Source organism: Hesperophylax consimilis, chromosome 7 (genome assembly GCF_061612785.1).
Source record: "Hesperophylax consimilis isolate HC1 chromosome 7, BYU_Hcon_1.0, whole genome shotgun sequence".
Taxonomy (NCBI): domain Eukaryota; kingdom Metazoa; phylum Arthropoda; class Insecta; order Trichoptera; family Limnephilidae; genus Hesperophylax; species Hesperophylax consimilis.
In genome coordinates this window covers 7,283,204-7,303,242 of record NC_142842.1, presented here as the reverse complement: position 1 = coordinate 7,303,242, position 20,039 = coordinate 7,283,204, and the positions used below count along the sequence as shown (strand labels likewise).

Genomic DNA, 20,039 nt, shown 5'->3' with positions numbered 1-20,039 from the left:
TTACTCCGAATCCAATTAAGTACCCCTGAACATTGATCTCAATCTAAACACGCTTGTGAAATGCAACCTTTGATCTTGCTTGATGTGACAGGCGATTTTGCGAACCATTCCGAGTGAAAATGATACTGTTAAAACACCGCCTTTTCCAGGCTGCCGCTCAGTGGATTTAATCCTTTTTACTATGAACTTTTTATAAATAATATTACTCGAATGACTTTATGATTATTATTAATTTTAACGATAGTAATTGTTGCGAGATCCATATCTTCAAGATTATTGCTTGTTGTTTATAGACTAAGAAAGAAAAAATGTTTTCATTGGAATCAATTATGTTTAAATAATTTACTCTCCGTAATATAAAATTGCCTCAATGTCAGCACGGCTCTTTTGTAATTATTTGCTTTCTGATGTGGCCACTGATATACATAAGCCTACGTGGTAGACATTGAATAACCCCGGACGTTAAAAAAAAGTTTTTAAGGTTATCTGGAAATCCACATGTAGTAAAATGGATATTCCCCATTTATAAAGAAATATGATATGTTATCAAGGCAAATAAAACCATTTACAAAGTGACCTTGGGACGAGGTACCCCACTAAAGTCACATTCTAGTGAAATTTGAAAAAAATATGTGTCTAAAAAAATATTATGACGATGACTGGAAATATTTGGATTTTCATCAATACGTATTACCACATCGTGATAATATACCCAATTATCAGGAAGCCTGTTAATTCATTCGTAAGTCCTGCAATCCCGTTTTTAACCGGAATTATCAATAATTTGAATAGATTCCTAACAAATTAACGATAGTCATTTTTCTCCGTGCACTGATGAACGACTGGTAGTCGAAACGGTTCTTAAAATATATATTTTTACAGAATTCCTCATCCTATGCTTTCTTCAACTTTTCAACATTCTGATCGGAGGTGCCGTGGTCCCACGGGTTAAGCACGTTGTTCATGGTGATGGGGATGCTGTGTAGGAGTAATAAAGTGATGAATCGGCATCTATAAGAGATCTTTGTTGTACAATGAAATAAACACAGAAGTCTGCAATCAATTTAAACCTAGCTACAGAGCACAATAATGAGTTGTATAAACTATAAACGTCAGTACTCTATATATTGCACAGTGATAATAAAACAGTCTTGGAAGCTTCTAATCACTTCCCCCACAAGCCTCGAAAGACACTACTAGCCACAAACATTGTATTCAATCAAATGCCTCTGAAGGACAGATCTGACCGAAGCGTCCGTACATTATTAAAGTTTTTTTTCTATTCTAATTTTAAACTAATGTGTTATTTATTATTCATTGCAAAGACCAATAATTATTCTTGTCAGTTATAATTTAAAAAATATCTTGATTCTGTGGATCCTAAAAATTATCAAAGTGCGTGATTACAAACTGGCGGAACTTTTTCGTTGAAAGTTTTCTTACTAATTCACTATACAAATGGAGTGTGTTTTCTAAATATCGAATTTTTTAAAAAAGATGGATGTTTTGGTTTAAAATGTGTCGAATTAGAAATATCAATGTTTATTTCAATTACAAAAATCATAATTTTCTGTGTTTTCCAGAATGGTTCTATTTTTACTATAACTTCAAAATTAAGAAATATATAGCACATTAAAAATAACTTGGAAGCATTTTGAAAATTCATTAGAAATTTGACGATCGTTGGGCAAAAATATTCAAAAGCCAGAAGTGTTAAATTTTTACTCTGAATGCATATTTTTTTGTTGCGACTTTTCGTAGGATGTCGTATCCGAATTAAGTGAACTAATACTAACTAAATATAAGATAAAATCTCTGGCAGCGGCATTGTAACTCTGGAAGATCGTATTCGCAATTTGTCTTCGTAATCACCTCGCCAATATTTTATATCGAGTTACCTCCCTCCGTCTCCGCCCGGTTTGTTGAGTGATGCGTCAGTAATAATCACTTTTATAACTCGATACTGCCGCTGTATCTACTGGTCCACTATTTGTTATTTAACATCGTTGTATTCCGTTGCAAAGTTACTTAATAACATACCCAGAGACTTGACCACCTCCGTGGACGAGGAGTAAGACTTTTGACTAACAAATCCCGGCGTGCGCAAGTAAACTTTATTTGATTAATTTGGGTTATTTCACAATTTACTTAGTTTAAATAATATATAGTATATTTACAGCACGTTCCAGAGTGGAAGATATTCTTAGTATTGCCCTGGTGTAACCCCACCATTCAGAATTGAAACGTTGCTTGAAATGGCTTTGTCCGTGTTTGGTGACCAGATCTGAATAGCCAGGTACTTACCCACCTTGCTCTTCCCCATCTCCTTCCTCTCCCCACTACCCTGATTGGGTATGCTATAGTCTCACTCGCTCTAACTGGAGTTTTCTAATATTTGTCAAAAATCAAACAACTGCAATAAATTGTTTGTTAATCAATAATTAAATATATTCAATTTGTAATGATTGCAAAGAAACATATCTAAAAAAAATGTTTAAATTAGATAAATATCTTATGTGGTATTTTTTTACAAAACAACGCTGTAAAAATTAAAAGATATTTCTGCATTATGCTTCATAACGCCTTATACTACCTATAGGTACATTTATTTTGCAAAATAGTTTAGCTTTTTTTCCACCTTGATTTTAATTATTTTTAGGTCTCAAATGATTATTATTTTCTATTAGTAGGTACAAAAACACACAACACAAAGCATTGTGATTTAAAAAAAACGTATGCATTGTAACATAAGCCAAAAAAAAGATACTGATGCATTCCAGACCCAACATGACTACCGAAATGGGAGCTGTCACTATATTTGTGGCGAGAATAAGGATAGGATTGCAACCTAGCAGCAAAATGACACCATTCGCAAGATTGAAAATATTCTCAACTATCAGAAAACAAAAATTGACTTTTTTTAATCTTTCTTTTTTTCGGGAAAAATATAACAAAATTAATTTGATTAAGCCCCGGGTTCAAAGGGTTAATCTCACACTGAAGAATTAATACGTAAATACCATTTTGTTTAACAGTTTCAAAATAGAGTTATTTTTAGGTAGACATTATTAGTTTTCATTGATCCAAATTTTAAATCATATACCTAGTATCTACCTAATGACTGAACTTTATGCATTATGTTGTAGTTCATAATTAGAATAACATACCTACAGGTAGGTACCTAGATTTATTGGAAAAAAATTATGTACTGTATTCACAGATACGTCAGTTTTCTTGATTCCAAACCTGAAGAAATCTAGTTTGGTGTTGGTGAAGTCTGAGAGAAGTGGTGAGTCTTTGAGCCAAAGATTAAATATCTGATGGAATAAGTCGAGGGAAAAGGGAGGAAGTAAATTAACCACCTTAATGAGCCCTAGGCTTCTATGGTATTTTCCCCGTCAGCGAAAAATGGTTCTAATGGCTTCCGATTAACTCTTCAGTTCAACACAGACAAATATTTAATAATATTTTTATTGACGAACCAGAATTTTTGAAGATATTGAAAAATTCAAGACGTATTTAATATAACAATGCTATGGCATTTACGTGTGTTAAAAATATTTTTTCAAATTAATGTTGCCTTGGAACACATAAACGCTAGCAATATATGCACCAACGCAAACAAACAATTAGATACAAAGAAAAATCCTCACCTATCCAAACAACAAATGGTTGAATATTCATCAATCTGGGTAATACGCTTCAAAGAATACTAATGATAGTTTTTTTTCAATAAATTAAGACACAACGGATATAGGTAAATATTTACTTATAATACTTAGTACCTACCTACTCGTACAAAATGTCAGTTACAAAAACGTCTTTGGCGATCACTGGCCATAATTTGCCAAATTTAAAGCATCTAAAAATATGGGATACGAAATCCTCAACAAACTTAACATCATGTTACTCAAACAACTCAATTCTAAAACAATACTCCTTTACATTAATAAATACAAAACACAAGAAATAACAACTAACACATATATTAGAAACACTAGATCTCAGGGTAAAAAACATATCCAACCAGCAACTACAAACACAACATTTGGGCAAAAAAGCTTCCTATAGGGGAAGGGAGGGCAAGATGGAAGGCTTAACGTTAAGATGTAAAAAAAAATATAACAACATAATATCAATAATTTATTTTAATAAGTCTTCAGAGAGATCTTACATGCTTATAAAATTGAGTTATTAAAAATAATAAAAATTGAGTATAAAATCTGTTACGACCCATAAAACAAAAACAGAAAATATTCCATCTTGCCCTAACCCTGAGGGCAGGATGGAAAGCTTATAAGGGCAAGATGGAATGAATAGGATATCCTTACATTTTACAGTTGACACATAAAAGACAACCGTTTTCTATGTCTGAACATAGTTCATGTGCCCAACCACAAAATACTGTGGACACTGTACCCAGTCCTCTGTGGGCGGTTCCACATATGCTTCTCCACATAATACACACAACACATCGTCTTGTGTTGACTGCTCCGGATGTTGTAGTATGTTCTCATCTTTTTCTGTCATTTTCCCCTTTCTTTTACCCTTTCCTTTGCCCTTTCCTTTGTTTTCCTTGCCATTGATGACCGGATTAAGGACTCATTTTGGTTTCGCTTTCAGTTCCTTATTTTTTTAATAGTTTCTTGGAATGAAGAACTAGTTAGGATTTCTGATTTTTTACATCTCAATTTTCGCTTCTTTATTGTAGGAGTAACTTTTGGTGATGGAAGTATTTTAATTGGAGAAATTTAGTACGAGGTGGATGGTTGTTCCAAACTCTTATCAATAACACCGAAACTTGTTTTAAATATACTGTCTTCTCACATCGTATTCTGTGTATTATCAAAATTAAGTTGCACTTCTTCATCCTGTTTTTTTTCATAACCATCATGGACAGTAGATGTTTCATTGGTAATATTATCTACAATATTGACGTTTATTGACGAATAATCATTTGTGTCGGCATTTTAGTCTCCCTCATCAGTCACAATGAAATTTTGTTCGCCTTCAATTACTGGAGCGTTTTCATAAAAAGTGGCCGATGCAAAGTCTAAATCTGTAAACAAATGTCTATATATGGGAAGATGCCAGCCTTTCTGAACCCACTAGTGGCATTTTACACAGTAGCACTTTTGTTCATAGGCGATGCATATCTACCTAGCTATATCAAACTGATTTAATCTTTAAATACTGAAGACAACATTAGTGATTTTTTCAAACGAAAATCTGAAACAGAAAAATCAGAAAAGGAAACGGTCACATCTGGGACTCGAACCCAGGACCCTTGTCTTTCCGGGACAATGCTCTACCAACTGCGCTAATGGGACCCTATCCTATTCGGTCACTTTTAACTGTATCATACTTCGAATAAGAACTACCAACGTTGTCTTCATTTTTTCACCGCACATTTTTATTGGCAACTATCTTTATGTATGATCGCAAGATTCAACCCGAACTAAATGCAATCCTAGACAGCGTCTTATAGATAAACCTATCTTATTGTTTTTATTTTTAATGTGCGACATCTATTGACTTTTTCTGCAAGTCTAGAAAATTAATTATTATTTTTCGGAATAACTTATTGAGTAAAACCTCAAATTATAATATTTAAATACTGAAGACAATATTAGTGATTTTTTCAAACGAAAATCTGAAACAGAAAAATCAGAAAAGGAAACCGCAGTTGGTAGAGCATTGTCCCGGAAAGACAAGGGTCCTGGGTTCGAGTCCCAGATGTGACCGTTTCCTTTTCTGATTTTTCTGTTTCAGATTTTCGTTTGAAAAAATCACTAATATTGTCTTCAGTATTTAAATATTATAATTTGAGGTTTTACTCAATAAGTTATTCCGAAAAATAATGATTTAATCTTCTTCCAGGATGATTCTTTTGAAAAGTGTCAGGGCTTGCTCAAAAGCCACTTCCAAGAGACGTCCAATGGTTGCAGCTTGTGGCTTGGTGGGGGGGAATACTGAGCATGAATATATATTTTTCTCGAGCTAAATTTAAAGCTTCTAGATTTTGATGAGTAACATGATTATCTGGAATTAATTAAACAAGTCTATCTGCTGTTGGTCTTGTTTTCTCAATAAATATTTGTAGCTGTAAGCTGCGCGTATTGTAGTAGTTTCGTCCATCACTATCTGCATTGTTTCTTCAGTTCAAGATCCTATGTTTCTCTTTGTAATATACTTGAACACCATCTATAAAGAGAATCATTCTCAATTAGTTGAAAAAAATTAAAACAGAAATCAAAATAATTGCACGCGGGCAAAATGGAAACTATTCTATCTTGCCCTAAAATGCAATTTTCCATCTTGCCCACAAGCTAACTTCCAATAATAATATCAATTTCTTAGAAAATCCATTAATTTTTTTCCTCTTTAAATATCGATTCATAAATCTATTCCTTATAGTTAGTGTTTATAAAAACAAAATGGGAGTATTACTTACTTTCTATGCGTAATCACACTTTTAAAGTCCACTGATTTTGTAAGAATTCGTCGCTAAAATACAAAACACGCGGACATAAATACAACATGGCCGCTTATATCTGTGTGCGTAGAGACACGGGCACTTTGTCGCGTGGTTGGCGATAGGTGGATAGTTTCCATCTTGCCCGCTCCTTCCATCTTGCCCTCCCTTCCCCTACTATGGTACTAAACTCTAAAGAAAAATCACACTCTCATTCAAAATTAACAACAATATTTTAACATTTAAATCTCAAATAAAAAGCTGGATACAGAACATAGGGAGATCAGAAATAGATAATATACTAACACCAAATACAGACTGAAACTGGAACCATTCAACTGAACAAAAAAAATACGCAATATATTTATAATTATTTCAGAAAAAACACTATATTAATTACTTTATATTATCCATACTACTAAATTTTAATAATATGACAATGAAATCCTCAGCACGGGAGTTCCCAGTGAGGATATCATTATATCTGTATAGTTTGTATTTTGTTTTTATATATGTTAATCTGTAAGTAAGTTTGTATTTTGTATATACATATTAATCAAACGCAATGGTTAGAAAATCTTAGTTATTTGAACGCACGGGAAAGAGCGATACTTCGTTAATATTCCGAGCACGACCTGGAACGAAATCTTAACTGGAATCAAATACCGATACTATCTTCTGTCCATTAATATGCAGCGTTCCATTGATGTTTGCTTATGCTTATTTATCGTGACCTCCTTAAAAAAAAAACTGCATAATAATTATAATGTTGAATATTTATTTATTGTTGATTTTATCTGTATTATAAATAAGTACGTATAATTATTAAAACAGCGCAAAACAAACTTAAACACGCAATTCTAGAGATAAAACAAAACATTGTTTTACATTTTAAACAAGAACTATTGTTCAGGAAAATTGGAAAAAAATTAAGGCGCACCGTTATTAGACGTATATTTTTGATTGAGCGTAGTGTTTTTGGCCCTGTCAATCCTGTCGAGATGGTAGCCGTGTTTTATAGTACTTTTTTATCCCACCAGAGTGCACTCTGGCGCAAGAGTTGCCAAATCAAAATAATCAACACTACGCCAAGTCTACTGTTCACAGAACTAACAGTTAGACCATAATACAGGTCGGAATCTGTTTACTTTGCTCAAACTCGCTGTTCGTTCTATCAAATATTATTTTGTATCCTTATTTCGAAAAAGTTAGAAAAACATCATTTTCAAAGCATATTTTTAATTTTTAATAATGATTATTTCTTAGACTTTTCCTCAACTACCTAATATTGCATCACGGGAAAAATATGTTCATAGTTTTAATTACCTACCAACTCTTTCGTTATTTACAATTTTGTCACTAGATTTCAGATTTAAAAAATTTCAATCATGGTTAGAAATAGTCCTCTAAATTTTATTTTAATCATTATGTCAATCAATATTGTAACTGATTATAACGGTAAAAATATGTTCTACCAACGTATTAAGTTACCACGACTCTTTTTTGCTCAATGTGACCTTCACTCTGACCCCTTTTAATATATTTCGTTGGGTCAGCACACCTGAACGTACGTGCATTGAAATTTTTTTCAACTAATGTAATGATGTGGGAAAATATCGCACATATTAGTAAATATATTATAGTGTCGATGTGAATTTATTATTTTTCCTCAAATTGTTTTGGCAGATATAAAATGTTTCCTCCATCAAAGTGTTTAAATTTGGCATGGTAAGACTTGTTTTTTTGTTGCTACTGACCATTTAAAAAGATTTTAACGTTTCATTTTATCATATCCGAGTCAGTGACATTATGGTTCACCTATTTTGGGAATTTTGTTGACGGATATTCATGGGAGAGTGGATTCACGAAGTGGAGATTCATGGAAGATAAGGGAAGAAAAAAGAGGGTTGAGGCGAATCTAAATATTCAGATCCGGTATTTCCTTTTCTGTGTTCAATAGGAGACAGTGCGTTAGTTTAGAAAGAGAATTAGCGTAACAAACCCGTGCGTGTTTGTTTGATGTATATATCTCCTATTGAACACATAAAAAGGAAATAGACGATCCAGTAGGTAACTAAACGATGTGACATGTTCAAGGGTCAGTTGAGAGCCTCGTCCACTGTAAAACTCAGTCCGAATGCACTCTTATTTGTTTTATTTAAAACATACAAAAACCGATAAAGTAATAATAAAATTTTATATTTTTTACTGGCCCACGACGGGTTTGATACTTGTAACTTTTGGGTCCAGGAGAGAACTTTCCCATTAATAAATTAACAGGCCTAATTAATGAAACTGCAATCTAAGAATATTTTATCGATTTTCGTTGATAACATATTATGACGGTACCAAATAACATATCACTACGGTACTAATAAATTACATTACAAAAATATTATATAGTACACATTTTGATGATTAATAATTTGCTCTGACAATTCCTTTTAAATTATCCGTCCACAATCATAATAATTCGATGTTATTCGGATACTTTGTTTATTACAAAGCCAAATTGTACATACTTAGGGGCATCAATCTGTCGAATCTCTTTATTCAAGTGAATACGACGTATTTTAGTTTTAGGAAGAACGCAAAAAGCCTCAAATGTGATGGTTTTTAGATGTCAAATGTGAACCTACGTATAAAAAATACTCCCCACGTACAACATAGGATGTAGGACTACTTACAAAGCATTACATAATTAATTAATATTAATTGTTTCAATGCATATCACTGAGCAATACGATCAGAAGTAGAACACGATAATTTATTCCATAATCAGTGATAATCACTGTAGTGGCGTCAGTTTTCTGTAAGAGACATATAACAGATGCTCGTAGATTTCTCAACTTTTTATTTGTTTATTATTCCACAATGTAACATGAATCGTCGGCCTTTGCACAGTCGGATCCGAGTAGAACTTATACCCACAGCAACATTTGAAGATTTCGTACCGGAGAACATCTATCAGGTTCATCTAACGACACAGATGTTCTCACGTAGCGAGGAATGTTAATCCCTTTCCGCAATCCTATTTCCACCTGCTCAGGATAAAACCTGAGATAGTATTCTTATTTTGTATTGTATCCCGTCTGCCTAGAGAACTGTAGCATTTCCTATTGGGGTATGTTATGAAGCTAAAGGGAGAAGGGAGTGCCTGGTTGTTCAGATGTGGTCACTAGACATGGCTGAAGTAATTTTAAAGACATTTAAATAGTGATCTTGTTCAAATAGTGATCTTGTTGAAAAACACGTGTAAAAACATCGAATAGTTTATCTAATAGGTACTTGTATATGTCTAAAGCAACATTTATTACTTGACGAATTATCCCAGTTAGGTAGTCATTCATAAAAGATAATAAAATGTAAGGGTAATATCTTTGATATTCATAAATTCATATAAGACCAAGTCATCATTTTCCATGCGATTACTCTTATTTTACGACATATTCCTGTATTTAATTAATTGAATTAAGATAAATTAATAAATGCACTAACTATTTAGTGGACTAGCGTAATTATCTGATAATATCGCTCCAAAAAATGATAACAAGCAAGATTTTCCGGTTTTTCTTCCTAATTAATAAAACATAAATAAAAACTCAAATCAGCTTTTGGTTAGTAAAACTCTAATAAACTCGTTGAGTCCTTGACCTCAGTTAATTAACAAAATATACTTTACACTGAATCCCAGCAATGTTTCGCAAGTTTCTCGAACACTGTAAACAAAACAGAAAGAAAAAATCAAAGGTCAACATTCTTCGGCAACTTCATCAAAAGAGCTATTTAACCTCAACGGTATTTCCAAGCACAAAAAGAGCGATTCGACCCGCCCTTGTACAAAATCACAACTGGGTAAAATTACAAATTGAATTCTCCTCTCGACTCCTAGTGTTAGCTATAAAATTTCATATTTTTGTTTGTTTGGGCATGGAGAATAATTTTTTGTATGATTTTTAAATGCTGACTGAAGTCATCAGAAGCGGCAGATGAGAGTGTCTTGACTACGAATGCAATAAGTAATAACCTACCGTCGTGTGTTTTGCTTCTGTATTGGTTACGGTGAATTATTATTTCGCTACAACGCGAAAATTGACGTAATCATACGTGAGGCGGTACTGCTGATAGAAAATATCTTGTCAGCTGCGGGAATTACATAATGGAGATTGTCTTCCGTTGCGTTCGTTTGTAGCTGTCGGCTGTCATATTTTTAACTTGTACTCTTCGTGTTGTAGAACGTAGATGATTTTTATTTACCAAAAAAATTCTGTGGTTTTTTGAATCCCAACATTTTTTTCTAAACTTTCGCGTGTTTGATGTTCAATAACCAATCAGAAGAGAAATCTTAGTTATGTGAATTAGGTGATGGGCCCATATGATTGTTATAGAAAGACGTACTAGTTTCCGTCTGCAATTACAACAGATTTCTTGAAATTACAAGCATCTTTATGGATATGTCTTAAATCCATAGCCGTTAAGCTAGAAATTCTAGACAGAAAAAGCAGAAATTTTCACGATCAATTGAGAGTTTTTCCCTCTTCATAAAATAATTAGATGTGCGTATTAGCTGAGATATTTAATCAAAAATAATAATTTACAGAGCGTAGCAAAGTCCTGTTTTAATTCGACTGTTTAGCATTTCGTCTGAAATTAAATTTGTTTCTAAGTTCCGTTTCAAGATGCCATTTTAGTGGTTCAGTAAATACTAATTTTTCAAATGTGAAATCGTGTTTAGTTGGACTTTCTTATTCGCATACTATTAAGGTACCTACGTGAATGAAAAAAAATAGAAAAAATAACTTTCTTTGAGATAATGACCTTTCTTTGGTCAAATTGTTTAATTCCTTTAATGATTTTTTTAATATTACCTAAGCTGCATAGGGTGTATTTGAGTGGGTAGATATTTAAGTACCACTTACAAATCTTGTCATTTTAAAGGAAATTTTGGTTTTTATTTATTAAATTGGAGAAAATTAAAAAAAAAACACTTTTTTGGGCGTGAGCTGGTACAGAATCACTAGTATTAAAACATTTTAGTTTATTAGTTTCCTTAAAAAAAATAGTGAAAACTGTTTAAATTCTCCTTCTCTTACTCATTTTCAGCATAAACTTAATTATCATCTTCCTGCAGGGAGATGTGAGATATTTACGGGCAGTCACGCAACTCTAAAACATCTGTTAGTATTTTCAAACATGTATTAAAATATTAGTAGATTATGAGGCCATTATCTTAAGTGTTCTTATTACACTTCTTCCCTTTGCGTCTGCCCGCACATTGTTTAAGTCTTGAAAATTTGTGATCCTGGGGGCATTAGGAATACTAAATTATTTGTAAACTTTCGATAACATGTTTCCAAATCGAAAACAATGACTATGTATATTCCAAGCAAAAACAAACTACTATAAACATTATTCTTATAAACACAGGCATTAGTGATGTGAATAAACATAGATGACAACCTATTTTTACCACTTTATAAACCTTACCATTTGTTTGTTTAACCTTACCTTATTATTTGGAACGAGACACAAGACGTACGTAAATACATGTATTGGAAAGAGACAACTATATGTCATGGTAATTCCAAAACAAACTATTTGTAATTATTTCTTGAAATATCCGGCTCGAAGGACCAACAAATTGCGGTATGTTAGAAATAACCAATGGAATTGGAACAAGAGGATGGCATAAGACTATATGAAAAGGGCTCACAGTTCTCAGGACAAGGTGATTAGTTTTTCTGTTGTTAGGACAGTTCCAGTTCACTTCGGAAATAATCAGGGACCTCACAAATCACAACGCTCCTACTTAACCCACGCGTGGATTAAGTAGGAGCGTTGTGAAGATTTTCATAAGAAGGTTGATGTAACCCATATGAATGTTACTATTGCACTAGTGAAGTTTTGATGAAGAATATTGCATAGCGATGTAGTAACTCATCGGAAGGTTATTATTTGTATTGCACTAAAACTTTACGACTCTGATAGGTATTGAACTTGCAATTTCTGTTACAATCTTTGTATGTATGTATCATGCCCAGGTTTCGAATTGGTATAAGAAAGGGAAGGATGATATCTTACATTAAATAAATAAAATTCCGTGGTTATTAACAAATTAACTGTTTTGTTTTCATCAATAAGTGAAGCTTCAAAGTGACCACTTTCTACCAATATATATGATATTCTTTTCTTGGTAGATTAAGAATGGGTTATTTCGGAGAATTTGAACAATTCTTCAAATTTCAAAGTTTACTTTCAAGTTCTGTGAAAGTTCATTTTAAGTTATTTCATCATTTTAGTTCTGTGAAGTAACTGGCCTATGATTACATATAAACAAAACTTGAATAGGACATTCACAGAAATTGCAAATAAACGTTGAAATTTGATGCATTGTTCAAATTCTATGAAACAATTTAATAACCTTAATAACCTTTGTGCATATAGATTGCAAATATTCTATTGGGTTTTTCGTATTTGTGACGTCGTTTAGTCTCTATTATTCCGCCTAGGTATATAAAATTTCAAATAAATTATTGTTTTTTTTTCGACCATTTATTCCAAAAGCCTTGGTAAAATGAATAAACTCTGTCATATTATTTACACCGCAACATTCAACTGGTCACGAAAATCTTCCGAAGCTGAATTCGAATTTTTTGTATTGGAATTATGCAACCTTGAAGACATTTTGCTCGACATTAAACTGCTAACAAGAGTCCAAATTTGACATTATTTTTTTATCGGCGATTATGTGGTCATTCAGGCCCATTAATAACTTGGCACTATTATTAAATCAACTACATAATTTATTTGCACTATATTTTTTATGGTCTCACTGACATTTAAATCAATGCTTTATTTGTTATACGAAATCATAAAACTTTAAATAATACAACATAAAAACCAAACCTTGACATTTTTAAGTGACGGGTGTTTTCGTTTTATATTTTATGTTAAGTTATTTATTTAGTTTTGGACAGCAGATTAAGAAATTGGTTCCGTTTTAGAAATACAGATTTTCGTTTTGAGAGGTGGCGTAAAAGTCATCAACCCATCGGAAGATGCTCTCTCATTTATTACAAATGGCGTCTTATGTAATCGACTAACTTAAAAGCAAATATGGTAATTCTATTAGTTTTCAAAAAAATGCAGCCTTAGGAAATCGAGTGCGTGGAGAAAACTTACTGATATAAATACTGTTGATTTATAAAAAACTTTCAATTTATTCGTTTTCTGGTTAATAATGGGACTGCAGGCCTACAACGAATGAATTGATAGAATTCCTGTCGAGTATCTGTAAAAAAGCGAATGTTTTATGAGGACGGCGGAAAACGTGCTCATACAAATACTGATATTGATATTGAAATACTGATACATATTAGTAACATAACGTCTTATGTTCCTATTATGTATGAACACGTGTGTTCTCGATATATTCTGAATGATTAATATTTTATCAGAAATTTGCATGTTGTCACTTTTTTAACAGGAATATTGTTCTCCGTGTGAGGACTTGCATCAACCGTAGTTTTTACGCAATATTTCAGGCTCATTTGTGTTCCACTAATGCAATATTTTGTGACAACAAAGAAGTCTCCGAAAGACTTCTTTGTATCAAAACCGCACAAGACTCCCAACTACTCCTAACCGTCCGGAGCCGGGGATTATGGCATACCTCTGTTGGGGCATCCAATTGTGGTATGCTTTGATGCTGAAAGGAATGGAGAGAAGCAAGAGATAGGGAAAAAGAAGATGTAGAAGTTTGATGGCGTTTCGGATTTGTTCACTAAACATGGTAAAAAGTCAATTTTTCGATTCTGGATGGTCGTCTTTCACTAAGGCGACACTGAAAGCATGTTTGAAAAACATGGTACGATCAAATTAATCAAATACTCGGGTTGCATTATGTTAAGATTTGGAATATATCTGTAAATACCATAGACATATGAATATTAGTAGACCTGCCCTAAGTGATTAAAAGCGTATTATCCCCACTCCCCATACCGGTTCCATTGGAGCCGGCTGGGCTCGCGTATGGCCTCAAGTGAAATTTGAAAACGTGACGTCATCATTCTTGTGCGAACTACGGTCGAGGCATCATCGGTTCATTTTACGAAATAACACGGCAAAATGTTGACTTGTACTATGAAAACTTGTAAAAATAGATGTGAAAAAGAGAATAAACCCAATTGTCGTATTACATTCCATATATAAGCATTATTTTACTTTATTTTAAGCATATTCACATCGTATAATATGAATCAGTTGTTACTATCACATCGAGAAACGTCTGGACGCGAAACACAAAGCTGGTTGGTTGCTGGGAAGTAAATTATGAACATTTATAAAAGTGTCTTAACTAAATACTTCGAAAACGAAATATTCGACTCTGAAAATAGAACCGAATTTTTTTGCCGAATTTGGACTTCGCAAATTTGTTCATAACGTGGCGAGTAATTTGCGCTCCCATGTAAAAATGTCTATTCATTCAAAAGCAGATTTTACTTTTAAGAAGTAAATGGTGATATTATAATGCGAGATGCCTATTTACTGTCAGATTGATTTATTGACGAATCACAGTCAGCCTTACGCCCTTCGTTCTTCAACAGTTGATTTTACCCCTCGCCATTATCTTCTCGTCTATTAATTCCTATGTCTGTGGTAAATACGTTGTTTTAGATATATTTAGTTCATCAATATAAGCTATAAGGTGGTTTTCATCTAGTAGAACTGATTTATTTAGTGAAACTGTTGATGAGCAAAGGAGCATTGGTGCGATCGATGGCTGAAGGTGTCCAATTTTAATAGTATTAATACAATTTGACACCTTCGGCCATTGAACCAAAGTAGCATTGGTTCTATGACTGAAGGTGTCAAATTGACATTTTTATATTACTTCTTATAATGTACCTTTATAAAAAAATTTGTACAATATTTATCTTTTTTAATGCAATTTTTTTTAGTATATTTAAAAGCCTTTTTAATGGGCGTAAATAAATAACACATTTTACAGAAGTTATGATAATCTTATGGCAAAATAATAAAAATGTCAGATAATATTTTTTTATTTTTTTTGTTTGTTATTTTTATTTCTTTCTAGAGCAATTCCGATGAGTTACAAAACTCATCGTAGGACAAGAGGGACTTACAATACATTGACGGGAGTTAATAGGCACAATTTTACATTGGTATTTTGATATCAAAATTATTAGTTTCACTTACAAAACAGTACAGAAAATAGAAATAGTGAGGTTAAATACAACAAACAAGAAGAAACAAAAAATAAACAGACAGGGATGTATGTAGACATACGCACAAAGCCAAGGTAGGAATTTACAAGTAGGTACTTACCCACAAATAAAATAAAATGGTACAAATGGATTATGCTCGATTGCAAATATAGGGGATAGGAAAGTTAGTAAGTTAAATTTCAATTAAATTTCTACTATTAGTTATTCAGTTAAATTTCCTAGAGTTATTTCGTGATGCACAGAGCTGAATACATTTCGTAAACAATACTTCACCGTGCATTACTTTGTCCATGTGCAAATCGTGTACATTGAACCCAAAAAGTGTTTTTTCATTACTGCAATTTGATCCACGAGCAATTCATCCACTTACACTTTCATAGATAAATCTTGAACCGTGGGAACAAACTGGAAGATATTTAGTAATTGGTTAAATTTGCCAGTGCCTACCTTCTTTTTACATTTTGGCGTAGCGTGTTCAATCCATAACTACCGAACTTACCTTTCGGTGAGTTGTGCGGGGCCGATCTACTATTCGGAGAATCGTGATCGATTTACGTTTTATAATATTCTTTACGAAATAGAACTAAATGCTCGAACAGGAATAAATTCACAAGGTTTGTAAAAAAGGAAGCAATCAACCTGAAGATGAGAAGTTTGTTCGAACTTTGATGTTTCACGGGCAATCTCTTTATATTTATTTTCACTGGTTTTCGAAAGCATACTCATATTAAAATCACTTTTGAATATATTGATTCTTTTAAATATTCTCATATCTTATTTTCCACTTAACTTAACATTTTGACCACGCTATTTTCCTTCAGAGGTGGTCAAGAAATATTGAACGCAAATTATTTCTAGTGAGAAAATAGTGTGTTATGTTTGACATAAAATAGTGCTTTTACTTCTGAGTCTAGCTAACAAACTAACTCTACTGTGATTTCTTGGCAGGGTTAGGGGTATAGGGTATGTCTTGGGTCTTGGCAAACACTTCTTGCTTCATTCACAATCAATTGTCTCTTCTGTCGGTTATACCGAGATTGAGACTCGTCTTTAAGACTCACCTAACCGTGCCACGTCTTTCTGGAGCATCACCGAATTCTAATGTCATCCCCCTGTTACTCCGTTTTCCATTCAATTGTTCTACCTGTCCAAACCATCAAAGCGTTCATTTAAAAAAAAATAGATCCTTTTAAATTTTGCTTTTGTTTTCGTGAACTAATGAATGCAAATCTTGGAAGTGGAAACTAACCCACTTCCCAACCTCCGATCATGCTGAAACTCATCACAGGCGTGCATAACACAGTAAAGTCATACATAAATGCTTTAAATCAATTAATTATTTTTAAGTCGAATACTATCATTAAATAGTTTGATTTAAGACAGTAAGTAGTAGTACAGTGCAGTCTAGAGTGCACAAAAAAGTGCGGTACATTTTTTAGACAATGTGTTTTTTTTACTGTCTGTTATTATTTTGAACGCGGGGTTTTAATCGCTCAAGTAGTCATTGAAGGATTTGTTGAAGGAATTCCCTGAATCACCGACAATCGTCAACACCATTATGGATTCGTCTTCGGCTCTAATTTACGATTTGGTTCGAATCGTACAATTTGTTTTATTTTTATGTCCAGGGATGTGAACCCAACCGTTTGTTTTTAGGCAATTAACAAACCGCATTCAACAACTTGACCACTGTGGTCAGTCAAGCGGTGTTCCTTTGTTTATTCTCAATAAAATTGATGTGATATTTGCAAATCTTTACTCACTTCAGTGATTTAACGACACAGCTTAAATCCGTATATTTAGAGACGATTTTAAAATTCTTTAAATTTTTACCAAATACATTTTACATAAAAGATTTGTAATAAGGTGTATGGATCCTTCGACTTAATTTATATCTATGGTTTTGGTATGTGGCACCTCCAGTATCTACGCATTAACCATTGTGCATTGGTTAGATTGCCATCTCTGGAATTTTTTTGGAATGTATCGGTTGCCACACCTGCAATCTGATCACAAAACCTGAGGAGTTCAAATCGGATGAGTTATAAGTATCTTAAAACTGGAGTCTTCTTCCTTGGACGAGGAGGAATTGTAAAACATCTTGGGTTCCTACACTATCACGGGTTTTTGTCTTGGGGATAACATTGACTAGACGATTCTAGAACGGACAAGGAGATTATTTGCTGAATTTAAAACGGATATCGATCTTAAAATTTCATCTAAAAATAGGTGTGGAATTTTGAAGCCGGAGCTCATTTATTTTAATGTTTTGGCTTCTTCAGTTCTGCTTTGCAATGTGTGTACATTATTATGCCTTTTCATTAATGTGTGTTTTTTCTTCTTCTTTCAGAGCATCAGACACGGATTATTGTGTGCTTGTGACGTTTACAATTTCAACAAGTAAGTCGCATTTTCTGGTATTACGTACTAATTTTACTTGATTCTTCTAACATCTAGGAAAATGGTAAAAATTATAATTTTCCTATCTTTGATTCTTGTCTACTTTACTAATCAATAACTTTATTAGCACTGAAATGACACAAATCAGTTAATTATAAATTACCTTTAATACCACAAGCCACTTTAATGTGATAGGTGTCAATTATTATTAAGTCTCCATATCTCGTAACTGCCTGCATTTCTAGATCTTTCATGAATCTCCACATTGGGACTCGTATCATTTCAATGGTCGGTTTTTTTATCTCCCGTCTTCGTCAATGTTACCCATCACTATATATTTTTTTAACTACAATATCACACAACGATCCTTTCAATGAGTTTCTCTTGTGTGAACAATGTCGGGCGGTTTCAGACGAACAATAAAACAGACGAGTAACTGTATTTAGATCCCAAATTTTTATACGCAATCAACATGCTTTGCGGACGATGTCCACTTCATCAGAAATAACTGCATAAAGTTATTGTGTATTAAAATGAAGTGAAGGAATGATACAAAATAAAACCTTTTAGTAGATTTAGGTGAAGATGATATTAGCTGGTGGATTGAACTGCTGGTTTCAGAAGGTTGATTGCTGCCAAGAATTGGTAGATCTTGATGCATTTGAAGGAGGCCTATATTCAAAACAAGATATCAGAAGCACTTCCTCACTATTTGGAAGCAAAACCGAATATTTTCAATCACAAATTATATTTCAAATTTCTACTATATAGAGAACGGAGCAGCCATAATTTCCATAAAAAATGATTGATGTATTTTGGAAACAAAAACTTATTTTTAATAAATAAGACAATCAACAATATACATTAAAAAAATAAATAAGTTTAATAAATATATATATACCTATGTTACTTCAATGAACACGAATAAGATAGATTTATTCGATTCCAATAAATGCACAATCACATACGGTGTGATATACGATAGTTTGTTGGCATTAAAACAATTACTTTATCAAGTTACGCCACTACACATAGTAAAGTACCTTTGCACTATGCAACATAATATAGTAAAAATCCTAAAGGTGTTAAAAAACTAACGAAAACTTTGCACGAGAAATTCTGAAAAAAAATCGATATATTCTCGTAATATGAACTATCATATTTGCACGCATAAGAAAAATCAAACAGCATTTGAAAAACCGTGATCGCGAAACGCGATACACCTTAAAAAGTTGACAAAGGTGGACCGAAGGTTACCTCAAGAGCTCGACCGGTGACGCGCCTCGCTAAATATAGTAATGCCTCAGTCAACCAAACAATCCACCTCGGAACATTCAGGCATTTTAATTAATGCTGCATTTCTCCGAAACATGTGTATTTCTGTGTGGCTGCATTATTTGTTCAAACAATCTTATTAAATACAGATGTTGCAAATTACTTTAATTTCTTTCAACGTGCTACTGGGTAAATCTTGTAATATTGTGGGTTTTATTTGTCACTAATACGTATTTATTTATGTCTTATTGTGAAATCTTGTCAATATTTTATGCCAAGATGTGCTAATCGTGAAATCTTAAATTAGTGATAATGACATGTTCGTGCATATTCAATTGCAAAATGCATATATCAGAAGAACTGGACGTCTTGTACAGATTCTTCAATGTGACCAACTGCTAACTCTATACAAATTTCAAGAATTCACCTCTTGGCTAAAGCCCCACAATACTTGAAAAACTAAATTGATTCTGTGCAAAGGAGGGAGGTCCTTCTGGTTGTTAATCCATTGTTAACAGACCGATTGCCGTCTCTTGTGCACAGACGCAATGTGAGAATGCTGAGTCCATTCGACGGGTATTTTTATAGAGCCTGCTCTAAGGAGCTAGTTGCATTGATCCCCGGTGCATGTGCGCGAAACT

The 20,039-nt window shown here is 33.1% G+C and overlaps 1 protein-coding gene across 1 annotated transcript in view; it reads left to right on the top strand.

Moving 5' to 3' along the window:
* The window catches only part of LOC149422253 (uncharacterized), a 218,902-nt gene that overhangs the window by 24,656 nt on the left and 174,207 nt on the right, over positions 1-20,039 (top strand). The window contains exon 2 of the mRNA XM_089633684.1: positions 18,074-18,123. The gene's annotated coding sequence lies outside the window, so the exon portion shown is untranslated. The remainder of the gene's footprint in view (positions 1-18,073; positions 18,124-20,039) is intronic.